The sequence below is a fragment of the Leguminivora glycinivorella genome, chromosome 2 (genome assembly GCF_023078275.1).
Source record: "Leguminivora glycinivorella isolate SPB_JAAS2020 chromosome 2, LegGlyc_1.1, whole genome shotgun sequence".
In the NCBI taxonomy this organism is placed as follows: Eukaryota; Metazoa; Arthropoda; class Insecta; order Lepidoptera; family Tortricidae; genus Leguminivora; species Leguminivora glycinivorella.
Window position 1 is genome coordinate 14,469,136 of NC_062972.1, and position 22,193 is coordinate 14,491,328.

General features: G+C 34.6%; 1 long non-coding RNA gene across 1 annotated transcript; it reads left to right on the top strand.

The window, feature by feature from the left end:
* Positions 1-2,693: 2,693 nt before the first annotated feature.
* LOC125237799 lies at positions 2,694-4,142 on the top strand. Its single transcript, XR_007178377.1, has 3 exons — positions 2,694-2,797; positions 3,296-3,526; positions 4,055-4,142. It is a non-coding gene; the product is annotated as an uncharacterized LOC125237799 (long non-coding RNA).
* The last annotated feature ends 18,051 nt before the right edge of the window (positions 4,143-22,193 follow it).

Here is a 22,193-nt window from a genome sequence, read left to right on the forward strand (position 1 = left end):
ATGTTTTTTAAACATATGGTTCAAAAGTTAGAGGGGGGGGGGGACGCACTTTTTTTTCCGTTAGGAGCGATTATTTCCGAAAATATCAATATTATCAAAAAACGATCTTAGTAAACCCTTATTCATTTTTAAATATCTATCCAACGATGTATCACACGTTGGGATTGGAATGAAAAAAAAAATCAGCCCCCACTTTACATGTAGGGGGGGTACCCTAATAAAACATTTTCTTTTATTTTTTATTTTTGCACTTTGTTGGCGTGATTGATATACATATTGGTACCAAATTTCAGCTTTCTAGTGCTAACGGTTACTGAGATTATCCGCGGACGGACGGACGGACGGACAGACAAACATGGCGAAACTATAAGGGTTCCTAGTTGACTACGGAACCCTAAAAACGGTACAACTATTCATAAGCAAAAAACGTACTTATATATTGATATTGTTTACACTCGACTTATTTCCAATAAAGCCTAAAAAAGGTTGGCAACTTCTTGTTTATCGTATGCCGGTCTTGCCTTTCTCTTTTATGCCGGACTTTCTGAGTAGGCACAATTTCTAAGTTACATATTTCAGAACATAAAACAAGAAATTGAACGCGTTTTGAGTAGATTAATAGTACTAGTCAGAAAGAACGGTTATTAAATGACTACGTTACATACATGATATACAAATATTCCGACTGCTTCTATTTTATTTTAATTTTTTGCGGAACCATGTTGAACTCGATGCTCGAGTTCGAAACACGAATCAAGTTTATTGTTAACTAGTGTTCGTCCTAGGGATATGTATTCAAGACCAATGGCTTAAGGATGAAAAACTGGTATACCTTCGGAGGTGTGAGAGGCGTTGATATAAAAACACAAAAGTTATTGTCAATAGACGGTCTTTCCGGGTAGACGGTCTTCCCCACACTGACCTTACTATGTTGTTTCACGTTATTTAATAAATGTTTTTTTTTTTAAATGATAAGCTAAATATTTTTTTATTTATATTTTTGATTTGGACGGCTTTATCAGAATTTGTAATTAAGTTAAGAATAAACAATGTGGGTTTGCTTTTATTGCGAGTATGTAGATAGTGTAATTTAGGATAGTAGTAAATTATCAATAATAATAAATTTATATTTTAAGCGTTTACACTAGGTAATGTAAAGAGCATTGTAAGTATTGTAAGGTATATGTATAATTATTATACATATACCTATAATATGGCGAGAGCATCAAACATGACTAGTGTAATACTTCACCTACATATATCGTTAAATAGATGTTATACTATGTTGTTTCACGTTATTTACGGATTTAGTAATCCTAAAATGCATTCGTTTTAGAAATAAATAAATGTTATACTATGTTGTTTCACGATATTTAATAAATGTTTTTTTTTTTTAATGATAAGCTAAATATTTTTTTATTTATAAACAATGTGGGTTTGCTTTTATTGCGAGTATGTAGATAGTGTAATTTAGGATAGTAGTAAATTATCAATAATAATAAATTTATATTTTAAGCGTTTACACTAGGTAATCTAAAGAGCATTGTAAGTATTGTAAGGTATATGTATAATTATTATACATATACCTATAATATGGCGAGAGCATCAAACATGACTAGTGTAATACTTCACCTACATATATCGTTAAATATTTAGTCTACATCGCAAACAGTCTAGAAGCCAAGATGCCTACAATAAGTCTACATTATGTACCTATTCTGTGCAGATTGGCTTTCGGCCATTTGAAGATACCTAACGAACTAAACTTACCTATATAAATGTGGTAATATAAAAAGAGATCATTTTGCTTTTTAAACCGTTTGCGATGTAGACTAATATTGCACTAGTCATTTTGCGTTCTAGACCATTTGAGATCGACTAATTCAATAGAATAGATATATGCTCGGGTACATTCAAGATCCCATTATTTACGTCACAAGCGTATTTGAGCACATTCCCTGTACAGATATTGGATTACATCCCTCCAAACGTTGGGGAACATCAAAGAGTCACTAATTAGTGTCTAAACTAGCTCGTTGGGATTTGCCTTTGTTTGTCCGATCGAGAGTGTCAATCAGCTCTGTGATCTCCGTAAATTATACACGAGTGTGCAGACCTTGTTGGGTTCTGTAGCACAAACGTGTAGATTCATTAGAACTTTGATTGATAATTGTTGGCTTAGGAAATTACTTGTAACAGTTTTAAGGACATTGATACAAAAACGAACCAATAAGTTTATTTACCTATTATCAAAATATGCAAGGGATGTAATGTTACAAAATGCTAATTAAATCTTGATCCAATTGTTACGTAACTACTTACTCATAAAATTGTAAACTCAATGTTTTGCAAAGGGATTAGTAAGGGATCTGATCTGTCTGTAATTTTGCATCAAATTATAGTATTTTATTGAAATAGGCTGGGTAGCACTGGTTTCTTTGTTTCTTATAAATGTAATGTTAATTGTTGCAAACAAACGATTTTGACAAAACTTCCTTGAAAATATATCAAAGTGACACGATTCAGATTTATATGTATATAGGTGAACATTAAGTAAAGCAGGTCAATATAATTATCCACTAATATTAGCTTATTTCCAGCTACGTAAATAAATTATCTCTTAAATGTTTAGAGTCACTGTCGCTCTATTTAAGGCTCCCGGCGGTGAGCTAACTTGTTGAAATGAGAGGATGAAAATAAACAAGTCAGTCTATTTTGCCGGAAATTAAGGGACCAGGGCCTTTCCGTAACGCGGCGTCTCGAATACATGGGGAAACAACAGTGTCCGGGCCCCTCGGTGCGTATTTTAAAATAAATACAAGTGTTTTGAATGATTCATGGTTATTTTCAGTAGACTTATATTGACCGGGGTATAGACGGGGTGTTTTCCGGATCATGATGCATGCCACTGCGTCGAAATATCGGGAGCTCGACAAAAATCAAAAAGATAATCACGGTTATACCCCGGTCAATATAAGTCATTTAGCTTTTTCATACTTATGCTCAATACTACAATGTTGACCTTCTGAATCTGCTTTTTTTTCTTTAATTACACGCAATTATTAATGAGGTGAAATTTGTTGAGAGTGTATCGAGGAGGGCTTTTACTTTCGATTTATTGAAAAATATTGATTGATTGATTCATAAAGTCTGTAGTTAAGATTGGCAAAATAATGTGCGTTGTACCTACCAGAAACTGTGCTAAACAAAATACGAAAAAAATCTGTGTACTTACCTACTTTTTGAAAGTTTGCGTAAAACATATGTTATAATTCGTATACCTAATACTTTTAAGGTCTTCATTGGATTTAATTATAGAGACACCATTTCCAAGAATACCTGATATAAAAACACGTATAAATCGAATCTAAGTTCTCAAGCAAAAACTTGTGTAATCATGTTCTATCGTTAAAGTTAACGACATGGCTTTGTCTGCTGCAGCTTTCTTTCTTGGCATGAGGACAGTTACGAACTTCGATAATATCTTTCAGTCGGAATAGATGAAGAGTTTTCCCATTGAAAACAGGTTATGTTCAAACCTTATTTTTCACCCTTGCTGTATTTATTGTAAAAAAGTTCGTTTGTCCCTTTCTATCACACCAATGCGGTCAGAAAGGGACCAACGTACTTTATCGGCTTGATAACTTTAGTGTACGTTTATGAATAAGGGAGTAACACTTCATATTATTTGTGTGAAGGTATCCATCCAATCAATTGTTGGGTTCAACTTTGTATGTAGGTTTTCCACTATATCCCTACTGAAAGTTCCCCGATAATAAATATTTCCATGTAGCAGTATCCTCTGGTCGATGTCAACATCGTATAATTTTATCCATTTAGTACCTAACGGTTTCAAATTAACTATTATGCCACACAAAAATTGTGAGGTAGAAATCATCAATATCATTAGGTACGTACTTCATTCGGTAACCTCATCCCATATATCACATTGCGAAATCCGACCGCATTTAATCCAGGCAATAAGTTGAAAGAATATAAAATTGTCAGTGGAATTTGGGAGCTCATCGCTCCAAATGTCATATTTCTGTTTCAGGATATTCACTCGAGAGCAATTCGGCGCTCTCCTGGCTGAAATAACTGTCATATAAACTTGATATAATGCGGTCCGCGGCTGGCGGCAGGTACCCGGCTAGTGACGTTACTGATTTAACTAGTTGGATGTGGAAATCTGAGTTTTATTATGCTAATGGAGCCTGACTTGAATTATACCTCACAGGACCAAGGTCTGGTCTAGTGGTAGTGCTAATTCTGCCCGCTAAACCTAGCCTGGGTTTGGATCCCGGTAAGAGCATTTACTTTTGTGGAGTGTTGTCCTTCAATACCTATTTTGCTATCTCTGTTTGAAACTTTGTGCAATTTTGATGGCCCTTGCCGTTGGATATTAGAATGATAATAAGAAATCGTACCAGTTAACTATTTGGCTGTCTTGATCGCTATTGTATAGGCATCATTTATAAATCGAGGTAATGTAAAGAGTCCTAATTGCAGAAAATATATGTGATCAAAATAAAATATGCGGTACTCTATGCCAAAGGAGCTCTTATACTTCATATCATAAAGTATATGATGAATAGCTACATATACTCGTATATCCTAATTTACTGTTCGTGCCAGGCTTTAAATTCATTTAACGAAATACTCCAAAATTCACTTTGGATCCATTTAACTTTCTGGAAAGTAATAAATGCCGTTTAACTTCTACGTAAGTAAGTAGAGAGTGCCTCGGAGCAGCAGTAAGGTAAAAGGTGTTACAAATTGTAATAGGTACCTACGAGGGAAAGTCTACCTTAATTATGTAATCACTGCACCATAGCAGCATGTACAGTATGTACACTTTTGTACACCGAACTGCAAAAGTACATGGCTTCACGGATGAATTCTATTTACAGTTATTAATGCAATTTCGGAGTTCATTCTAGTTCCTATTTGAATAGTAACATGCCATTTCATTGTTTATATTTAAGTCATATTTATTACCAGCAATGTTGAAAGCATTCAAACTCGTAATTACTATAATATTATGTACTGTCGAAGTCTAGAATATTACTTTGTTTATCCGCGAATAGATAACGTGCTAGTCAATCACTAAACCGTTATACTTACTTGCACATTATTACACATCTACAAATTAATATTCATACCGCAAAATAATGTATACACAATAACAAACCGTCATCAAAAATGCATATATATGTATAACCTTAAATCAAGAGTGAACAGGCATCTTCTGGGCGAGCTCACTCCATCGTAGGCCACGTCTTTGCCTTTGGCTAGACTGTAGCCAAGAGTAAGCCTATTTATAATTTAAAAAAAAATGCATATAAAAATGCTCGACAAGTGTTTCGCCTTCGGTCTGATCACCGTCAACTGACTCAGCTTGTCAATAATTCCGCAAAGTAACGCCTGATTTCATCGATTTTATTTCTAACTACTGTACTGTAGTAAACTACGAGTACTTACAGTTATCTAACAACGTAGGGATCATTTAGATGCGCACGAACTCGCATGCTAGTTTAATTACTTTACGAACTATTGATGTCAACTACATCCAATTCAGCCCTGAGATTAAATGTCGCAATGTTATGCAACTCGCATGCGAGTTCTCGCGTCATGTAAGCGAGCTTTTAGATTCATGATAATTATGCTTTATCCGGGATGACAACTTGGTTAAATATTTACTTGTTGATGGAATTCATATTTTATAATTTTTATACAAGTAACGATATTCCTGTGCACAAAAGTGTATCTGATATAAAATGTTTTCAGTATTTCCGTTAAATTCGGCACGTCGTTATGCTCATTAACTGAATCTTCCTGGTACAACGGATGTTAATAAATTTGATAATTTTATTAATATATTTCATACATAGGTACACACAGTAAATAGCGATAAAGAATGCACATCGGTCTTTGGAAAGAAACTATTAACGTCACAATGACATAAGCAAGAAAGAAACAACGGTCTCCGAAGACGAAAAACCGGGTTCTAAACAACAACAACAAATATCTGTTATCAACACAGAAATAAATTTCCTACCTAGGATTATCGACTTCATAGGCAGGATCACTACCCACTAAGCCAAGCCGGTTGTTAAAAATGGAAAATATATATAAATATTGTCATGAACCTTTGAACATCTGTAAAAAATCATGAAAAGCGCGAACGAAAGACCAAAGACCAGAAAGACCAGATTCTGTATTGATGGTCATTCAAAATGTGAATTTATCGAAAATTGTATTCTGGCCGACTAGCCGACTAGTCGGCCGACTAATCGGCCACCCAAGCGCCGACTAGTCGGTAGTCGGCCTAGTCGGCCAAATCAATAGTCGGTACATCCCTAGTTCTAATACATGAAATGATTAAGTATGAAACAATCTTAATAATAAGTAATAGTTCACGTCAACAATGACATGTCAAAGTAATAGTACATTGTGCAACAAGGGAGGTAAGGGAGACATTAAAGACGCGTGTTATTATTCTCGACTGCCGTAGGCAGGAGTGCATAATAGACACAAGTCTTTAAATGTCTTTACCTCCTGAGTTACACACAATGTTTTTCATCACATTTGAGAGAAAAATACAGAGGAAACAGTCATAAGGCAAAACTTTCAACCGGCGGCGTTGCAACCAATAGTGTATCTTGATCTACATCAGATTATTCATATTAAATCCATTGTTTTTGATAACAAACACTTTTTGAACGAAAACAAGCACGAAAATACTGCATCTACATTAAATGTAACGTTTAAAAAAGCATAATTATAAATCATATAATTGAACTAAAATTTTACTTATTTTTCATTCATTTAAATATTTTGATCTGTTGTGCTCTCCGTTGCTAGGCAACGGTGGGTGCCTCGCGTACGCACGCGGTCAAGCGCGAGTTGAGAGCATATTGTCAGATTGTAAATTATAAAAATTTATCTGAGCTAAATTTACGAAAGAAATGCAAAACACACTGAAATAATTGTACAACATAAATAAAATGCATTTTTCATACCGTATAATATATTTTATAGCTTAATAGTCAAATTTTGTTTGTGCAATAAAAATCCTTGGCAGACTGAAACATCCTTTGCCTGAAGTATTGTACGGATTGTATTAATTTTTAAAACTAAATCCATTATTCCCTTGGGAATAAAATAGTAGGTACATTATGCTTCAGTATACGTAGACGCAATGTAGGTAACATTAAATGTGATGAAAATAATATTAGGATGTATAATTAAGGGATAAGTCCGCCTACATTGTATATTACTGACTCTGTAACTGTGTCTCTTTTGTTTCCTTCATGTACAATAAAGCTTATACATACATACATACATATAATATAAGGTAAAGGATGCTCTGGATAGGTAGGTACACTTTTTTTCTTTACGTTAAATCTATAGAGAAATTACTTGACCTAAAAAAGCTTGTCCATAACCCTTAACTACCTACGTACTATTTTTATGTATACTAAAATATGCTAGCATTCAGATTCATCCGATCCGTTAACACGTTTGCATAGGGCCTTTTATGGGTTCAAAAGTTAAAGGACATATTGTTTTCTAGGTCTGTATACCGTTTTAACTATTGGAGTTATTTCTAATCTGGCCCTTTGGGAATTACAATACCTGGCAGAACTGTGAAACTAGTCTGCACATAGTTTTAGTACAGTTGAACTATGCTGCCTCTCATGTCTGAATTTCAAAGTACCCAACTCTGAAATAGTTACAAGAGGGCTAACCTGCCAACCTAAAAGTCTTTTTATTAGATTTCTGGTATTGTGTAAGTTAAACGAGATTGGCATGATGAAATTAGTTTATTTGTATAAATAATTAATATAAATGTGCCGTTCTAAAGAAAAAACAATATAATTTTTTGATAACGATGATTTTATAATATACCTATGCTATTTCTACTCTGACAATTTGCGAAATCCAGAATCTTTCTGATATTTTAGTTTTAAAATGTAATCAAAAAAACGTTATTCAAACTATTCAGTTTCCTCGTGTTACACTGTGTATGCGTACGTAGTATGCAAAATGACAATGAGGGTGACGCAATTAGCTTCAGACCTGTCACTGCCGCTGTAATGACTTCCGTTGCGCTCAGCTGAAAGTGCTGAAACGCTTTTTGACCAATTGTGGCAGCTTAGTGGTGAAATTGTAGCGAACTCGACTGAGTATAACGCATTTTAGTGGTTCATTGCTTTTCAACAATAATTCTATAATGTTAATGCTAATTTAAAGAAAAATGCGTTTTATATTTATGTTAAAAAAATATCATTTTGAACATCTCTAAATTTAACCTTACGAAGCCATCCTCTGTCCAATCGCTCTCACTAGCGGATTTTTCTAAAAAAAAACAATTAATTTATGTATTCATCGGTATACTTTGTTATCTTACTGTTTCCCCTACATTTATTTTGATCTTTGTTGCATAGTTTAATTCTAAATACAAATTCAAAATTGGTACAAACTGGCCAAAATGACCTGGCCAAAATGACCTGGTTATGGTATTAAAACCTAGACGTATAACAGGACGAAGTCTTAAACTTTGTAGACTGTACAAAGGCCCTTATAGAATAATCCAAAAGCTAACTGAAGTTAACTATATCATTCAGCGTCTATCGTCAAAAGGAAAGGCTAGAAAAGAAATTGTACATATAGATAAACTTAAGAAATTCTATCCTAGGTCCATAGGTTAGGTTTAGGTTATAGGTCATTAGTAATCCATCGTAAGTTAATTTTAGTCTTTTCAACCGCATTCATTGAATTAGAAATAAAAAAATAATAAGCTAAAATAATAAAGTAAAATAACAATTGACAGAAAATTTGCAATTGCATATGGTGTTGAAAAGGTTAATTTTGTACATAGTAGCCAATGCAATGATTGGTACAATTGGTACTGATAGGCCGACTCTCTTACAGTACCTAGTGCACACATTGGCTTTTGTCTATCACGAGTTCAAAACTATTTTCATGGATTTGCTAAAATTAAGCAACAGTTCCACTGGAGCGGAATTTTTGTTGTCAGGGTACGAACAAGGGCGAATCCCGGGCTAGTTCGCGAGTTTTCAGTTTTGGAACAAAGACCAAAGTTTAGATTTACTTTCACAAAGTTATTTCTGATGTGCGAAAGTTACAGTTAGTTAAATAAATGAATGTGGGATAATACACAAAAGACGGTGTTATTTTATTACTGAAGAAAAGTTAGAGATTGTTCACACCAAAGTAAAATTTTGTATGAAACCTTTTGTTTTTGGAATTATCGTAGTGTTTTTACTTTAATTTATTTTCTTGTAAGTTTAAAGTCAACTGTATATTCGATCCAAGATTCTGTATTTGAATATACAATATGTAGGTACGTAATTTTTTTTACCATTCAAGTTCTCAATACTTACACAAAATTTTAAACGAAATCGCAAAGATTAAACTTGAATTTGTTTTGCTATTCTCAACTTTCTAGCCTCTAGGGGTTCTGCTTTGTATTCATTACTCCCTTTTGTAATATTTAGCTTGGTTGTTAAATTATTATTTTTTTTTTTTTTTATGGGATAGGAGGCAAACGAGCAGACAGGTCGCCTGATGGTAAGCGATCACCGCCGCCCATGGTAATTATCTTCAAAAATATTTAGTATAAAATATTTTAGTTATTTCTCATGAACATTCCTAGCGAAAGCACGAAGGAGATATTTGTATGGTTTCTACGCCTGAAGTCTACGCATTTTTGCTATTAAATAAATTTCCCCAATGTGCTATAAATCTACCTACTACACTGATGACCAATTTATTGGCTCCCAAAAGTCTTTTATCTAAATTCGTCGCAAGCTGGCTCAAGGCATTGACACAAAGACAAATGGAGTCCATTCGCTAATCCCCGCTGATTGAGTATTGATGGTCATGACTAATGCTCACATGTCTTCTAAAAAAGGTAGTCTTCTCTATGAATAGAATAAATTGTAATTTGCCAAGGCTGTGACTATTTCATCTATGTTTGGTTAAGAAAAAAAGCACAATCTAGGTTGTACAATCAGCATCAGTGGATGAATCAAGGCACCTAAATTATCTGACATCCTGAATAACTTTTCTAAATATTACCGGGTGTCCCTAAAACCAAACGCCAAAAGGAAAAGGGTTGGTAGGACATCTCATTAGCTATCACATTAAGAGAATTTGACCTTGAAAATGTCCTGGTTTTCTTTTTTTTACGATTTATAAATAAATGGTTTTAGGGACTCGTCGTAGATTAATCTGCGTGCGTAGTCGAATGCACAAACGCTCACGAAACGAAATGCTCGTAGATATCTATCTCTAGTCGCTCTTGCGTATTGACGCGACAGAGCCAGACTACCTTTCACGGCGGTTCGTTTTCATTTCGCGTCGTAGAAATGCCATTCGGCTACGGTGCCTGTACAGATTGCGCTCAGAAATGTCAAGGTTTAATTTTTTCTATGCATAGATGCATAGCACACATCTATTTTTGTTTAGCGGTTACAGAATGGTATTTATTTCTGAAGATTTATTTAAGGTGACTGTACACAGTGTAGCTTCATTAACGCTGATTTTACGCTTTGAATAGACGCTCAATCTGAACCGATAATGAAATACAATACTAATTGGACACGGACTGTGCGGTTTCAGAGGAGTTTACTTTTGCGAATATTCCTACCGCCAACTAGTGTAAACAACTAAACAAACATTGCTAAATATTAACAGATAGGTACCTATCAATTGTGAGCGGTTATATAACTTTCGAGCGCTATTAGGTCATATAGATTAGGTTACCTTTAATCTATATAAAATAATAAATAATAAATAGATTATTAAGGCATATTGATATAAGCTCAAGAAGGCTTGTGTTGTGGGTTACAACGATATATATAATATATTGACTTATATATATGAAAACATATGGTAGGAACAAAACACAACAAAGTTAATTTGATAAAAGTAATTGATTGAGAAATTTTATGATCAAACTTCATAAGTTATAATTGTCATTTTACTGATGTAATTTAAAAGACTTACTTAAATTAAATATATATTTCTAAGAATACATAATGAATCAGGGTAAAAAAAATCCTAGAAAGAAACTCATTAGGCGGGTTAGGTCATTAGTGTGTTTTCACATTATCCGATCCGATATCGGATGTCGGAAGGATTTCAAAGACAAAAATCAAAGATGGCGGCTTAAATTTATGGGATATCGGTCCTACATCCGATATCGGATCGGATGATTTGAAAACGCACTTACGGCTTAAAATATCTTTTTTTTATCTCATCATCATCAGCAGTTTCACTGCACCAAATTTCACTGTTTTGGACGTAAGTGCATGCTGTTCTTATAAAAATACCAAAGTCACTATGAGATTTTTTATTCATAAAAATATAATTCCTACAGGAATAATATAATTAAAAAGAACAACGAATATTTAAAAATGGTAAAGTTTGCACCTATAGCCATCAGTAAAATAATTTCGGTGTCGTGAAAGTTTCACAGCGCGCGGCGAAATAAATTATCATAATATTTCCGCCGGCCCGCATACAAATATTGGAGTTGCGCTTCGATACGGGAATAAATTGTGATTACTGAACTGATTCTTTATTTGATGTTAGTAACGGAGTTCAATAGCAGTAGTAAACAGTGTTGCCAGATCTACTGATTTAGCAGTAGATCTACCTGATTTTGAAAAAATCTACTGATCTACTGCTTTTTTTGTAATTTTTCAAGAAATCTACCTGCTTTTTCCCAAATCGATATTTTTCAGTATAAACAATTGGATTGGCTTCAAATTTTTACTATAGACAGTCCAACAACTTAGTCAAGGCGCGAAATTAAAATTTTCTATGGGCCAATTTTCATCCCTTCATTTCTTAAAGTTGCTGCTTTTTTCTAGTGACAGAAATCGCTTGACAGACTTTATATCTGTGATTGTTCGTAATGTAGTGGTAGCTTTGGTATTAGCAATAGCGATTTAGGCGGGTGCAAGAAGTTTGATGTTTGTATTCTAACTGGTTTAATATGTGTTCATATCAAATAATAGTACATTACGTCAGATGCCGGGAAAGAAGGGCTTACATGCTGTGTAGGTATATGCAGCTGAGTAGGATAGTGATACGAAGCCTGTAAGCCCTTTTCACGGCGAGGCATGTAATTATAGTAGGTACTTTTCTCAAACTTGCAATGATATGAAAAAAAAAATCTCTTGATAGTTTTGATAAAACTAGGCAAAAAGAAAACTCTTCTAATTCCGCGCCAAAGTTTTTTTTAACTCTGAGGTAACTTATTAAATGGTGACATTCAGGTACATTAGTACTATTAATGTTTTTTTTTCTGATTACTAAATGTCATGGTGTAGTGTCAGCATTTGACGTTTAGAAACAAATGGAGGGTGCTTTACAGGCAGGCTTTTTTTTGCTGTAAACTGTACTATGAATATTATATTATCTTCACTCAGCTCACCGGACACGTAGTAGTCCCGACAACATTTCATTGCAAGTTTAAGAAAAAGTTCTTATTTGTGCAACTGCCCCATCGATACTGAATAGGAATGGAATCAATTTAATGCATCCTACACCTTATAAAACAAAGTCCCCCTTCGCGTCTGTCTATGAGTGTTCGCGATAAACTCAAAAACTACTGAACAGATTTTCATGCGGTTTTCACCTATGAATAAGTGATTCTTGGGGAAGATTTAAGCATATAATTTGTTGAGACTTTGTTTGAAATATAACGATATTTGCTAAACAAGTCGGACAAAATCCCACTGGCTGAGAGCCTTAATCGTAAACGCTGCCCAAACCGTTTGAGCTATATCATGAGCTGTATGGCGAAATAGTGTATCTCTCATAGGTTTACATAAAAGTACGCGAAAGCATATGTCTATCTTTTACGGATAACTTACTATGTATAACCATTTTTAATCCCGATGCGTATCTGGGGCGGGCCGCTAGTGTGGAATAAGTTTATCTTCGTAAAAATTGTATGGGATAAGTTTTTTCTTGATGTGTGGCCGGATTCTGATTCTTTTTTTTTCATACAAACATTTAATCATGGATAAGAAAGGAAAAAAAAATATCAAAAATGACCTTCGTATGTTATTTCCAAAACCTATCAACGCCAATCTGCATGAATTTGAAATCGCGAGAAGTCTAAAAGAGTTCCAGGACCGTGTTCGTGTCACAGCATAATTTTTCTTTCATTCTTCTTCACTTAGTATCAATATTTGTAGTCTACTGCTTTTTTTCCCGATCTACTGGTTTTTTATTCATTTTTCTACTGTATACTTCAGATTCCGTCTGGCAACACTGGTAGTAAATGGCGTTCCGGGCCTGAATGCACCTTGTACTTTATGTGTATGAAGGACCTTTTTTATTTATTTAAACTTTATTGCACAATAAAAAAGTAGAAATGGCGAACGTAATGCATCAAAGCATTTTCTAAATCTCTATTAGTTAACCATATAGAGAAAAAATCAATTAATTTCAGAAATTCTGTTGATAAGAACCTTAATTAACATTGGAAGAAAGGTTATATTTATTTATGCTAGGAAATTAAATTTCATATCAGAATGTATATGTATTTGATATGAAATTTAATTTCCTACATAATCTACAAGTTAAGGCATTATGAAATCGAATAAAAATATGTAATAATATTAATTATTTAGAACATTCAAAATGCGATTTACTTAAATACACTCCTCTGTACATATTCTTCTGGTACACAGAAATGTAGCTAAACCTACGCTCAATTATTTCTAATGACCTTTAGATCGACCTTAAATAAAACAACTGAAGTAAGCCAAAACTCATTTCGGTTTCGAAATGGGCCTCTTAAAAAAACAATAAGGTGTTAAACGGACCCTTTCCCGACAAATTCAATTAAGGTGATAAAAGATAAACCACGAACTTTTCTCAACGACCCTTGGACTGACCTATTATACTGAATTTAGGAGATTATTTAACTACGCGTTAGAAGAGTGTTTTACTTCCAATTTAGATGCTAATTTTCATATTTCGGCAGGGAAAAAAATATCAGAAAAAATATATTTAAGTGTTACTTTCCTCCCAATTTTCAGCATATTCTCTAATTTATCAAATTCGTCAAGATCCTTCTTCTCCAGATTATCAGCATCATACCTCATCTCGTTTTTTTTTCCTCTCTCCTCCTCTAAATGGTTTATACCACAAGTTTAACGTTCCAGATAATCTCATCAATTGTTTACTGCTCGTAATATAATGATCGATATATTATTCGGATCAGCGCGGAGGCACTTACAAGTTTTTCATAAAAATGGAACTTTTCCCGGAATTTGAGAGGGCAGCCGTAACATCCGTAATAAAAACCGACAATTTACGAACAAATATTACTTGTTTGTACTGGGACGTGATTTGATTTTGGCATTTTAACGTCAAACTTTCACCCTGTAATGAGATTAGGTACGATTTAACCCTACTCTCGGTGATGGTTATCATTTAGCTTTAATTATTTACTGGGCCCGTAACTTTCATGCCGATGACATAAATTTGACGTCACGCTGCATATAGGATGATTCAAGAGTTTTATTTAATAATTAATCATTATTCATCAATCATTTTAATCATGACTTCAATATTAATCTATTCATACGTAAAATAATTAATACCTTCTTGATACGTGAATAGTAAATTAAATTATTTGTTTATTTTTATACATACCTTTTATTATATAGTTTTGTTACCATATTTCAATAAATTATAAAAACAAAACAAAATTGTTTCCTTTTCGTTTCACGTATCAAGTAGGTATTAATTATTTCACGTATGAGTAGCTCACTTTTGAAGTCATTTGTACATGATTAAATTGATTGATGAATAATGATTAATTATTACAATAAAATTATTTGAATCATCCTATATGCAGCGTGACGTCAAATTGATGTCATCGGCATGAAAGTTACGGGCCCTGATTATTTATAACTCTGACGTTGAATGCACTAATTGCTGTGAAATTATATTTGAAAATTTAATAACACTTTTTTAATTAATACAATTCTTTGCAAAATGCATAATTATAATTACTTTGCAGAAAATAAAATTTGACATTTAGAAATTGCTAAGTTTAATACCTTATATTGTGTTTACGGGTAATACAACATTGTGCATATCATAACACAGATCAACCTTGACGTTGTGCGTCCCCATACTAAGAAAAGCTTGTACTTAGTTTGGGGCTAACGTGTTGATCTGTCTATTGTATAACGTACACAATTAATCAGTTTTATTAAGACGCTACAGGAGCGAAAATGCTAAAATGGAAAGGATTCCCCCTTTCAATTTGGGAATTTGGGAATTCTAGTTTAATATACTAGAGTTATTAACTAGATTTATCGAAAAAATATTGTCCATTAAGAACAACTCAGTTAAAAGATATTGCGAAAAAATCTTTAGAATCGATGTTCCCCTGTCGACTGTTTCCTCTTTCAAAACTTAATCAATCGGAACGAAATTTGAGAATCTGAATAACAATGAAATAATCTGTGTCGCACCGTTTAGTTTTTTTGCGCCATAAAGAAAAAGGCCGTTTTTGGAAATTTTTGATTGGCTCTAGCGTCTTTAAAAATAAAAATATCAAAAAAATCAAAACGATCCGACGAAGATAAAAATAATAATAATCTGTGTTGAAATAATCAATGCTCTATCTTCAAAAACCAGGGAGGAAATAGTAGAGAGCGTTTGTATGGAGAATTGACCCCTCCTGTATCGTCTTAAATATTAGTATGCTGGTTTGTTTACCCGAAGCCCCGAAGGACAACGTGTGTTTTGGTGGGACGTAAAAACCCAAATTCATTATCAGGGAGCGTACTTTTCATGCCGATGACATTAATCTGACGTCACGCTCCGTATAGGATGATCCCAAATAGTTTTATTGTAAATTATTAATCATTAGTCGTCAATCATTTTAATCGTATACAAATTACTTCAAATACAGTAGTCCATTTACATGTGGCATAAATAATACCTACTTGAAATGTGAAACGTGAATAAAATTATTTGATTTGTTTTTATAAATAAATTTAATTAAATAGTATTGTTAACAACACATTACAAGAAATACGTAGAAAAGAGAATTTCTCTCTAACGTAAAGCACACCATCCTTCTTGCATTCATTACCATGCAAAGAAATTCATAACTTGAAATGATTGATGACTAATGATTAATAATTAACAATAAAACAATTTGTGATCATCCTATATGGAGCGTGACGTCAAATTGATGTCATCGGCACGAAAAGTACGCTCCCTGTTCATTATTCATCCAAACTTTAATCCATTAACCAGTTTACCATTTTGTTGTTATAACATACTTATATCAAATTAAAGCTCTCCAAAAGGCTCTCTATGTGTTGGATCTATATACCCACGCAACTCTATCAAAATACTGGGATTTTATAGACCTATCAAAACGAGCTTTTTAGTTACATCATAAATTGAGCAAGACTTTAAAAAATGTTAATAAAATTCTGTTGAATCAAGCAACCTGTCAACGTAGCCCGTGCAAATAGTCATTGGAAGTCCAAAAGTGATCGAATTAAATCAATCCCAATAACACAGAGAAGCCTTTCCCATTAGGGCAAAGTAAACCGTAGTAATTGAGTTTGGATTGCTTTAAAGATTTATTTCCGCTATGTACACAGTATGTGCACATCGACAGGCCATTAAACGAAACCGGTTAATTCTGATTGAATTGGGTTACATTAAACGGGGTTCTAAAGAACTTAAAAAAATTCAAACAAATGAACACCATTTATTATTTATGAAAATAATCTAAATATATAAAAGAAGAAGCTGACTGACTGACTGACTGACTGAGTGACATATCAATGCACAGCCGAAATCGCTGGTCCTAGAGATTTCAAATTTGGCACGTAGGTTCCTTATATAGTGTAGAGGAGCACTAAGAAAGGATTTTCCAAAATTCATCTCCTAAGGGGGTCAAATGGGGGTTCAAAGTTTGTATGGGGAAACAAGATTAGTTTGACTATTTTATTCGAAACTTCACAGGAAGATTCTTTAAGACATATGACTGAATACGTGTTTCAGGTTTTTTGAAAATTTAACCCCTAAAAGGGTGAAAAGGGGGTGATAAAGTCAAAAAATCAATATGGGTATCGTTTTTATGGTTTATCGGGTCGCTGATCACGATAAATACAACGTTTTTAAAATCTAACGAGGCGGAAGTGAAATACCTTCTCCCCTGTTGTGGTGCAATGGGGTTTAAATATCAAAAAAATATATAAAAGAAGATATTGACTGACTGACTGACATATCAACACACAGCCGAAACCGCTGGTCCTAGAGATTTCAAATTTGGCACGTAGGTTCCTTATATAGTGTAGAGGAGCACTAAGAAAGGATTTTCCAAAATTCATCTCCTAAGGAGGTCAAATGGGGGTTCAAAGTTTGTATGGGGAAACAAGATTAGTTTGACTATTTTATTCGAAACTTCACAGGAAGATTCCTTAAGACATATGACTGAATACGTGTTTCAGGTTTTTTGAAAATTTAACCCCTAAAAGGGTGAAAAGGGGGTGATAAAGTCAAAAAATCAATATGGGTATCGTTTTTATGGTTTATCGGGTCGCTGATCACGATAAATACAACGTTTTTTAAAATCTAACGAGGCGGAAGTGAAATACCTTCTCCCCTGTTGTGGTGCAATGGGGGTTTAAATACGAGTATATAAAAGAAGATATTGACTGACTGATTGACATATCAACACACAGCCGAAACCGCTGGTCTTAGAGATTTAAAATTTGGCACATAGGTTCCTTATATAGCGTAGAGGAGCACTAAGAAAGGATTTTTCAAAATTCTCCTCTTAAAAGGGTGAAATGGGGGTTCAAAGTTTGTATGGGGAAACAAGATTAGTTTGACTATTTTATTCGAAACTTCACAGGAGGATTCCTAAAGACATATGACTAAATTACATGTTTCAGGTTTTTTGAAAATTTGACCCCTAAAGGGGTGCAAAGGGGATAAAGTCAAAAACACAATATGGGTATCGTTTTTATGGTTTATCGGGTCGCTGATCACGATAAATACAACGATTTTTAAATCTAATGAGGTGGAAAAGAAATTTTCTCCCCTGTTATTGTGCAATGGGGTTAAAATATCCAAAATAGCCATAAGTATAGCTTTAGTTTTTATCTTTACTTCTGGTTCAAGAGATTTCAAATTGACACGGAAGTTCCTTAGAGGAGCACTAAGAAAGGATTTTTCAAAGTTCACCTCCTAGCATGATAATTTGACAGGGGCAAGGACAGGGACAGGGCCAGGGACAGGGACAGGGACAGGGACAGGGACAGGGACAGGGACAGGGACAGGGACAGGGACAGAGACAGGGACAGGGTCAGGGACAGGGACAGGGACAGGAACGGGATAGGGTTAGGGATAGGGATAGGGATAGGGATAGGGATAGGGATAGGGATAGGGATAGGGATTGGGATTGGGATAGGGATAGGGATAGGGATAGGGATAGGGATAGGGATAGGGATAGGGATAGGGATATGGATAGGGATATGGATAGGGATAGGCATAGGCATTGGGATTGGGATTGGGATTGGGATTGGGATTGGGATTGGGATAGGGATAGGGATAGGGATAGGGTTAAAAAATCAAAAAATCAAAATAATTTATTCAGCAAATAGGCCACAGGGGCACTTTTACACGTCACAAGTACATAGGTATTTAAAAAAATATTTAAAATTGAGTTGAAATTACAATTGATACTATTATATACTAATTCTAAGTTCTAACTAAAGTTAACTCTATACAATTAATTAGAGATGTAGAAGGTCTCTAAATGTCGAATTACAACCAAGAACTACACTAAATTTTAATATAAAAAGTACAAATACAAAAAAAAAAAAAGTCTAAAATTACTTTAGAGGTGCAAATGACTCTAAATGTCACAACTAAAAATAAAATGTATATCTACTTAATCTAATTCTCCTTAGAGATGTATATGGTCTCCATGAGTCAAAATCATATATTTAAAATATTCACTAAAAGAAAGGAAACAAACGACAACCGAACAAAGTGTCCCAATTTAATAAAAATTAGAATTAAAGTTACTAAGTTATAACAGCCCCAGTAAGCTTAAACAGACCGGTCTTCACAGACGGCACCCGTTCACGAGTATGACGCGTATCTCAGCCATCGCCTCCCTCAACCTTTATTCGGGAAGGTGGCGACCCGATCAACGACGCCACCGAAGCAAAGACTTTTAAGTGTGCATGACATGTTCAAGCTGCCAGGCTAAATTAAATATTCAAATAATAAAACATAGCTGTAAGACACTATATTCTGTGCTCGTATGTTACAAAGGAAGGAAATATAGATTTATACAATAAAATTAAAGTAAGATAAACATTAAACATTAAACACATAATCTTGGAGATGTATAAGGTCTCCAAGTGTCCACAACTAAACTTAAATAAAAACAATATAATCAGACGAGAATATGTTCTCATACGTCAATTGAACACTAGTATGCTTAATTACACAATGCAGAGAAAATGAAAAAATATATACGACTTCATTCATCTATTGACAAGCAACCACCTTAAAGGCATCCCTATCATCTATAAAATCCTTCACAGTGTAGTACGCCTTACATAACAACAAACGCTTAATGCGTGCCTTAAATTTGTCAAATGGCAAATCCACTATATCGGTTGGTACTTTGTTATAAAAACGTGTACAGTTCCCGACGAAAGACGTACCAACCTTACGGAGACGGTGGGCGGTCACAGCAAGTTTATGTTTGTTCCTTGTGTTATAGTTATGGATGTCACTGTTAAGCTTGAATTCGTGGATATTTTTCCGAACATACATAATATTTTCGTATATGTATTGAGAGGCAACGGTAAGAATGTTCACCTCTTTGAATTTTTCTCTTAAAGATGCTCGACCGCCCAATCCGTAGATTGAACGGACTGCTCGTTTTTGCAGCACAAAAATAGCCTGAATGTCTGCAGCTTTTCCCCATAACAGGATCCCATATGACATAACACTGTGGAAGTAGCTAAAGTATACCAGCCTGGCCGTCTCTACGTTTGTTAGTTGTCTGATTCGCCTTACTGCGTAAGCTGCAGAACTAAGTTTGCCAGCTAAAGTGGCTATATGTGCATGCCATTGCAGTTTTGAATCCAAAGTGACTCCAAGGAAAACCGTTCGATCTTCAAATTCCAGCGTTTCACCTTTCATTTGGATCTTACTGTTATTTACCTGCTTAACGTTCGGAAGCGCAAATCTGATGCACTTGGTTTTCTTGGCGTTTAGAAGTAAGTTATTCGCCGTAAACCAGTCTGTTATGCTAGACAGTGCATCGTTGATGTTATCGAAGCTGCTTTCCTTTCTGTCAACTTTGAATATAAGAGAAGTGTCGTCAGCAAATAACACTATATCATGTTTATCTTGCACTAGTTTCGGTAGATCATTAATGTATACTAAGAACAGGAAGGGACCGAGAATTGAACCTTGAGGCACTCCAAGTGCTACCGGTGAACCTGCTGATTGAGTCCCATTGATAACAACTCGCTGAGTTCTGTCGGAAAGGTACGATGAAACAAGGTCAAGGGCAGCAGCTTTAACCCCATAGTGGCTCAATTTTCTCTTTAAATTCTCGTGATCAACGCAATCAAAGGCCTTTGATAGATCACAGAAAATTCCAACAGCATCTTGAGCTCTTTCCCAGGCGTCAAAGATGTGTTTTAGAAGTACCACACCGGCATCAGTAGTTGAACGACCTCTGGTAAAACCAAATTGATTATTGTCAAGCAATTTATTTCTGTTAAAGTGAGACAACAGTTGATTAAGAATAAGCTTCTCAAAGACCTTACTTAGCGCTGGTAATATTGAAATAGGTCTAAAGTTGGTCGGGTCTGATTTCGTTCCTGATTTAAACAGCGGGATAATTTTGCTGTGTTTCATAATATCAGGAAAAATGCCAGTTTCAATACATCTGTTGAAAATCTCAGCTAAATAGGGTGCGATTGATTCTACTATTGAGTGTAATACTTTAACTGACAAGCCCCATAGATCTTCAGTTTTCTTTAAATTTAAAGATCTGAACGTTTTAATAACTATGGTCGGAGTAACATAAGAAAATGTGAATATTTCTGAACATTCTTCTACATTAGCTTGCAGCATTTCTTCAGCGACAATTGGCGATGAGTTAAGAGACTTTGTTGTCTCTGCCGGTATATTCGAGAAAAATCGCTCGAAGTGATCTGCAACTTCACGGTCGGAACTTACTAAAGTATCAGCAACTCGTAGGTTGTAGTGCCGTTCTTTTATTTTACGCTTTCCTGTTTCACTGCTGATCACTTGCCATGTAGTTTTAACTTTATCGCTGGAATTTAAGATCTTTTTGGATAAATAATCAGCTTTAGCGGCGACACACATCCTTTTAAAGGATTTCGAGAAATTCTTTACGTACTCTATAAATTCCGGCCTTTTATCAGTTGTTCGCAGATCATACAAATCATAGAGCCGGCGTCTCTTATCGTGAATATCCGGCGTAGCCCAGTCGCTAAATTTAACCTTGACCTTGCCCTGCATCTTCTTGGGGATGAAGCAGGCATCAAATTCCTTTTTTATACAGTTAAACAACTCAGAACTCAGACAGTCAGGGTTCTCTCGGTTACATGAAAGAAAAGGTAAGTTGTTCCTAATATTACGATTGAATGACTGTAAGCGCCTTTCGGAAATCAGTCTGCACACAGTGTCTTGTGGAATATCCTCTATCTTCCCGCCAAAAGAGGCTTTTAGTCCACAGTGGTCAGAACTCAAGGTGTTTATTACAGATTTACTAATCGCAATATCGTTACTGAAGATGTTGTCTATACATGTTGCACTGGTTGCCGTGATTCTAGTTGGTTCACAAAATAAATTTACTAAATTAAAAGATTTAAAGGTATTTAGTAACCTTCCACACAAAGGCGAATTTTCTAGCAAATTAATATTAAAATCGCCACATACAACTATAGTTTTCTGACTTCTAAAAACACGACTAAGGACTTCATCTATAACCGATTCAAATACATTATAGTCCGCCGATGGGGGCCTGTACACGCATACAACAATAAATCGTTCCAACTCGACACAAGAAAGTTCTATAACGCGTTCTACAGACA